General features: G+C 41.6%; 1 pseudogene; it reads right to left on the reverse strand.

The window, feature by feature from the left end:
* Positions 1-3730: 3730 nt before the first annotated feature.
* Positions 3731-5007, reverse strand: LOC132228293 (tubulin beta-4B chain-like; annotated as a pseudogene).
* Between the last annotated feature and the right edge of the window lie 2065 nt (positions 5008-7072).

Raw genomic sequence — 7072 nt, forward strand, 5'->3', positions numbered from 1 at the left:
ATTATATTTTAATTGGTATTATGTTGAATCCATAGATTGCTTTGGGCAGTACAGACATTTTAATGATGTTAATTCTTCTAACCCATGAACATGGTATATGTTTCCATTTGTTTGTATCTCCCTCTATTTCTTTTTTCAGTATCCTATAGTTTTCCAAGTATAGATCTTTTACCTCTTTGGTTAAGTTTATACCTAGGTATCTTATTTTTTGTTGTTGCAATGGTAAATGGGATTGCTTTTTTATTTTTTTTTTCTGAGAGTTAATTATTGGTGTATAAAAATGCCATTGATTTGTGTATGTTGATTTTGTATCCTGCTACTTTTCTAAATTCATTTATTAAGTCTAATAGTTTCCTGGTGTAGTCTTTAGAGTTTTCTATGTACAATATCATGTCATCTGTGAATAATGAGAGTTTTACTTCTGCCTTTCCCATTTATATTTCTTTTATCTCTGCGTCTTGTCTGACTGCTGTGGCTAGCACTTCCAGTATTATCTTTATATATAAAACCCTAATATGCAAATAGACTGAATGGCGGAACAACCAACCAAATAACCAGTCGCTATAACATGCACTGACCACCGGGGGGCGCATGAAGAACATGGTGGGCATCAGCAGCATGTGGCAGAGCATAGAACATGGCAGGCATTGGCTGTGGTGGGATGGTGGAGCAAGTGAGTGGGGGCGCCAGACCAAGGCGGGGCACTGGTTGCTGTCATCAGAGTGAGCCTCTGGTGGTTATTGAAAATTCTTTGCTCCCATGTGCCACGGTCCTGCTGGGCACTCACACCAACTGCCAGTGCTGGCCCTGCTCACATCCACAGCCAGTGCCATAGTCGCTGCTTGCACCCGCTGCCAGCGGCTGGCACCGGTCCTGATTGCTCAGCACTGTCAGTGGGTGCAAGTGGTGGCTGCAGTCCCCGATTTCCCCTGAGGGATTCTCCACCTCCCCCTGCTCCTGAGGGGCAATCTGGGCAACAGCAATTGCTCTGCACCATCAGCAGTGCGAGTGGGTCCGGCGCCTGGGAGCGGCAGGAGCAGGGCCGCTGGCAGATAGGGGACCAGGGGCTGTGGTGGGAGGGGCCAGGTGGGGTGCAGAGGATGGGCCAAGACCCGCCCCTGTGCCCACTGCAGCCTTGCAGCCCACAATTCCTTTCAAGGTGCACGAATTTGTGCACTGGGTCCTAGTGTTGAATAAGAGTGGTGAAAGCAGACATCTCTGTCTTGTTACTGTTCTTAAAGGAAATTCTTTTAGTTTTTGCCCATTGAGTATGATGTTGGCTATAGGTTTGTCATATATAGCCTTTATTATGTTGAGATATGAATCCTCTATTCCCATTATACTGAGAGTTTTTATCAGAAAAGGGTGCTAGATTTTGTCAAATGCATTTTCTGTATCTATTGATATGATCATGTGGTTTTTATCTTTCAACTTGTTTATGTTATGTATAACATTTATTGATTTGCAAATCTTGCATCCCCAGAATAAATCCCACTTGATCCTGGTGTATGATCTTTTTAACGTACTGCTGGATCTGATTCGCTAATATTTTATTAAGGACTTTAGCTTCTGTGTTCATCAAGGATATTGGCCTGTAATTTTCTTTCTTTGTAGTGTCTTTATCTGGTTTTGGAATTGGGATAATGCTGGCTTCATAAAAAGAGCTTGGAAGTGTTCCTTCCTCTTGGATTTTTTGGAATAGTTTGAGGAGGAGAGGTGTTAGTTAATTTTTGTTTCTTTGTTTGTTTTTTAATCCTTAACCGAGGACATTTTTTCCACTGATTTATAGAGAGTGGAGGAGAGAGGGAGAGACAGAGAGAAAAAATGATGTGTGAGAGACACATTAATTGGTTGCCTACTGCACACCCCCAACCAGGGCCAGGAGCCTGCAACCAAGGTAGGAGCCCTTGACCAGAATCCAACCTGGGACCCTAAAGTACACAGGCCGATGCTCTGTCCTCTGAGCCAAACCCGCTCAGGTGGTTCTTCTTTAAATGTTTGGTAATATTCACCTGTAAATCCATCTGGCCCAGGATTTTTGTTTGCTGGAAATTTTTTAATTACTGCTTCAATTTCATCCGTTGTTATTGGCCTATTCAGGTTTTCTGATTCTTCCTGATTCAGTTTTGGAAGATTATATGTTTCCAGGAATTTGTCCATTTTGCCCAGGTTGTCTTGCTTGTTGGTTGGCTAACTTTTGTTCTTTGTCATGTAGATCTTAAAATCCCAGGGCAAAATTTCAGCCTGGAAAAAGTTGAAGTCAGGGCCAGATCTGAAATAATGATATTTTATTCTAATATAAGCTCAAAAGTAACTATGAGACATCCTGACATTAAAAGTTCCAGCAGCTTCAACTTCAAGCCAGTTAAAGCTGAAATGAAGTAAATTGCATAAATTGTGTTATGTATAAACATGAGAGAATAAATCTAATAAACTCTAAACTAAATTCTAACAAAGTCCAATAAGCAATCCTAACAGAGAAGGGAACACTGAAGTGTGGCTTGTGGCCACTGAGGAACACCTAAGCCTGTGGTATTTGTAACAGTGCCTACTAGATGGTTCTGGTAGTCTCATATAGCTGATCCTCCTGTCAGTTAACGCTTCTGTCCTATTAATACTGAAAGAGTTCAAATTCAGCTAACATCCATGGGCATCTCCTAAAACATTATTTTATTTTATCCATACAACAACCCTGTGAAGGATAAGACTTGTTTTATTAGCTAAGAATCAAATCCCTGATTTGACATTCTCTTTCCAGTGCCTTCCTTTACCCCTACAATTGGATAATGATCCTAAGTAAAAAACACATGATACTGATAACCAGGGCCCTTCTGACTTATTCGCTCCTACCAGTTCTTCCTTTAGACTTCCAGGTTGAAAGGTAAGGAGGGGACAGGTCCTGTTGCAAAGACAAGTTAACCAGAATTGCAGACTGCCTCTTCTAAACCTAACAAAAGTGCCATTGGTGAATCTGAGAACTAACATAAAAGCTAAGAAAAACCCCTAGGAAAGCAGGTGATCAGGCCCAACGTTGGAGACACATGTAGCCCAAAGGGAAGAGAGTTGAGAGTCAGGGGCAGCTCTGAAACAGGGTAGCTGATTCCCTGTTAGAGTCTCCACACTGCCTGAGCAAGGGGTCTGCCTGTCTGGTGGCCAACCAAATCAGAGAAACTGAAAGCTTGGCCCATCACCTTCTCCAGCCCCTATGGTAGCTTCAGGATAAAGGTAGGGCAGCAGATCTCATCCTTAGAGTCTCCTATGGGGTTTTATTTTTTTTTAATTTTTTTAAATGCAATTATACTTTAATGTAGTAACAGTGAATTTAATGTAAACGAAAAAAGACTGACTTTTAAGAGTATAATTTATTCATACAATTATACATCATTCTGTCCTTTAATATCATAACAAAAATTTAAGTGAAGCCGTCTTTAATTCAGAATCTAAAGGTGTTTCTAACTTCCTATGGGGTTTTAAATTATCCTGATACCCTAGGCCTCACCTGGGGCTCACAGACAGACTGGGTTAAATTCTGGTGTCAGTACTTTTTTCATAGTGAAAAAAAAAAAAAGCTTTAATGTTGGTGTCTGTGCAGCATGTGATATCAAGACAGGAAGATGGGCAGGTTCACACAGTGAGACATGGTTATCAGAGGACAGGTTGCAAGTGAATAAAGAATTCTCATGGCTTCCACGCTTTCCTGGGTACCCATGAGCTCTAGGCCAACTCCTCCTCACCCCTCCTCCTCAAACTCACCTTCCTTCCTGGCTGTGGTGTCCTAGTGTTGCTGGTACTCAGACACCAGGTAGTTCATGTTGCTCTGAGCCTCCATGAATTCCATCTCATCCATGTCCTCACCCATGTACCCAGGCAGAAGGCCTTGTGCCAGAACATGACCATGAATTGCTAGGTGATACACTTGAACAGCTCCTGGATGGCAGTGCTGTTAAAAATCAAAGTGTTTACATTTTTAGTCTTGGGGATGGGATGTCACAGACAGCCATTTTCATATTGTTGGGGATCCGTTCAACAAAAAGCTGCTGTTCTTTTTCCAGATGTTAAGCATCTGCTTGTCTACCTCCTTCATGAACATGTGGCCATAGTATATAATGGCCATGTGGAGGTCACAGGCAATCATGTTCTTGGCGTGAATGATCTGCTGGATGAGCTCAGGGACCATCAGCACCCATAGTACTGGCTACCCTGGCTGTTTGGGGGCAAAGCTGGGCATGAAAAGTGTGGGTAGGGGAAGGGCATCATTTTACATCCATTTTGGGAAGGTCAGCATTGAGCAGGCCAGGAAATCACAGGAAGGTGGTGATCTCACTCATGATGGCTGTCACCCAGTGGTTCAGACCACTGTGGGTAGGTGTGGTTGGCTTTAGGGTTCTGAAGCACATATCATAGAAGGCCTTCTTACCCATACAATAGGTTTCCTCTGTGTTTTCTAGCAACTGGTGTACTGATAAGGTGACATTGGAAGGAAAACCATGGTATCTTAACATCGTGGGTGAGGCCACCATGCTGAAGGTGCTCATGATCCTGTCAAAGTACTCTTCCCTGATCCTACTGATGAGGAGGGTACCCGTACCAGACCGTCCCCTTACCCAGGGAGTTGGTCAACCAGAAGCACTGCAGCTCGCAGCCTCCTTCCTCATCACATCCAGCACCAAGTGAACCAGCTCTACATCATCTGTGTAATGTCCCTTGGCCCAGTTGTTCCTGATACCACTCTGACCAAAAATGAAGTTGCCCACCCTAAAGATCTGATGGGAGGGCCACAAGCACATGGAGTCCATGGTGCCCAGCTTCAGGTCCATGAGCAGAGCATGGGGCATGTACTTGCCACCAGTGGCCTCATTGTAGTACACATTGGACTGTTCTAGCTGCAGGTGACTGTTTCCATGGTTAAGTGCCCGTAAAGTTAATGCCATGCTCATAGCTTATCAACTCTCAGAACTTAGCGCTGATCTGGTGGCCACACTGGCTGGCTTGCAGGTTCATGATCTCCCTCACATAGTGTTCATGTGCATTTCAAGGCTCTCCACGAGTAAACATTCTTCCTCCTTAAAATTCAAAAAAGCATTAGTTATAAAACAAAAGCAAAGAAAAAGCTAACTAAACACTGAAGTAAAGAATCATTAGACTAGGGATCATGAGGCCAAGGTCCTAATAAAAATGAGGTATGTAATCTAAGTTTTCTTCACCTGTAAAATGGAATAATAATTTCTACCTAGGGGTCCTATGAGGATGAAATTTTCAGACATCTGTTAGAGCCAAACGAGGGATATAGGAGGTTTCAGTCACAGTATAGATTTTTAGACAAAATGAAAAACTCAGCACACTTAGGAAGGCTATCAAACATTCTTTTCTATGTGCTATATAACCTACAGTTGACCCTTGAGCAATGCAGGTTTGAACAACAAGGGTGCACGTACATGCAGATTTCTTTCAATCAGTTCAATTGATACATGGTGGACATCTGTAAATATAGTTTTTCCCCATTCTTTTTACCTATCAGTGTAAACTTGTACAAAGTATTTAATATCTCTCTGCCTTGGTTTATCAACTGTAAAAGGAATATGCTTTACTAGATGATCATTTAGCTCTATTTCTGCTATTTAAATAAAAATGATAAATAATCCTTTAATAACAACCAGATGAATTTCTGGTTAAAGCTGCCTTTTAACCTGATATCAGTTCATCTTGCTGCAAACTAAGATCATACTTATACTAGGGAAGATGGGACATTCAGAAGCAGAAATTAGACCAGAGAAATGTCTCTCCATTGTTCTCCTTCAAAATTGCTAAAATTTCAGGATATGAACAACCTTGCAGAAGATGAAGTAAATGAAATCCCACTGAGGAGCAACTTTTTAGTATTACTCACTACAAATAGTCTGAGAGAAATCAAAAGCCAAAGCTCTTTATCTCAGGTTTTCCTAAACTTGGCGGGAAGTTTATTAGTCTGGACCAACCAGATTGACAGATGATGAAAGGCTTGGACAGTGGATCTGTAAAGAAGCTTCTAGAATCTTAGCAGCTAAAGAGGGAGTGGCTAAGACAAGAGGAAAATACAGAAGGTTAACCCTGGTTAGAAAAATATGTGGTTATTTAGGGACTTTCTGTCTCTCCCTCCTCCAGAAGCACTGTCAGAATAAGAGCTTTTCCACCTATGTGACAACAGCATTGATCTGAGTCCAAGGGAAGTACATCTGAAACCCAAGCTGAAAAAGACCATTCTTGGTCATAGGACTTAGGAACTAGAACAAAAAATGTCTTTGAGTTTTGTAGTAGAAATAGCATCAGCTTATCAGTACGGGGAAATGACCCCCGAGAGCAAGGACAAGATGATAAGACCATAAGAGATATGTATAAAAAAAGAACCCCACAGCAACTTTATTTAAAGCTTCAATTCTATGTCAAGCTAATTGAATAATGAAAAACTTGTCTAGCCCACAGATATGCTTTGTTTGGCTCACATAGTGTGTATATTTTTTAATTGAACCTTATTGTCCTTAGATACTGTCCAATTTCCCAAGCACCACTCTTCCTACCTTATGCACCACTACATAACTCAGTTAGTAACTACATTACTACACTACCCTCAGAAGCATTTGAGTTCACAGCTATTGATATGTAATTTCCAGATTGACTCATTTTTAAGTATTAAATATTTAAAAATATGCTGACTGCAGGAATGACAGAAAAAGAGGATAATCACAAGAAAATAGGAAGGGGTCAGTAATTCTAGCATTGCCATCTTTGGAAGAGGCATCTCTCTGGCCCAGCCCAATTGCAACAGCTACAAATCATGCCATATATAGGTCAAGTTAAACAAGTGTCTGTCATATTCATCGCCTCTCTCTTTCAACTAGCCTTTCTATATTTGGGGAAATTCCCAAGAGGCAGAAGTCAAATTCCTAGCCTTTCTTATAGCTAGGACACTGGCTTATAGGCCAGGTTCCATCAAAGAGCAACACCCAGGAAAACTGTGATGTGAAAAAAGAGCAAAGTGAACAAAGAAGGTATGTGGGCAACTCAATTTTTCTGAGCAGAGAGGTAGCTGAGATGT

Source organism: Myotis daubentonii, chromosome 2 (genome assembly GCF_963259705.1).
Source record: "Myotis daubentonii chromosome 2, mMyoDau2.1, whole genome shotgun sequence".
Taxonomy (NCBI): domain Eukaryota; kingdom Metazoa; phylum Chordata; class Mammalia; order Chiroptera; family Vespertilionidae; genus Myotis; species Myotis daubentonii.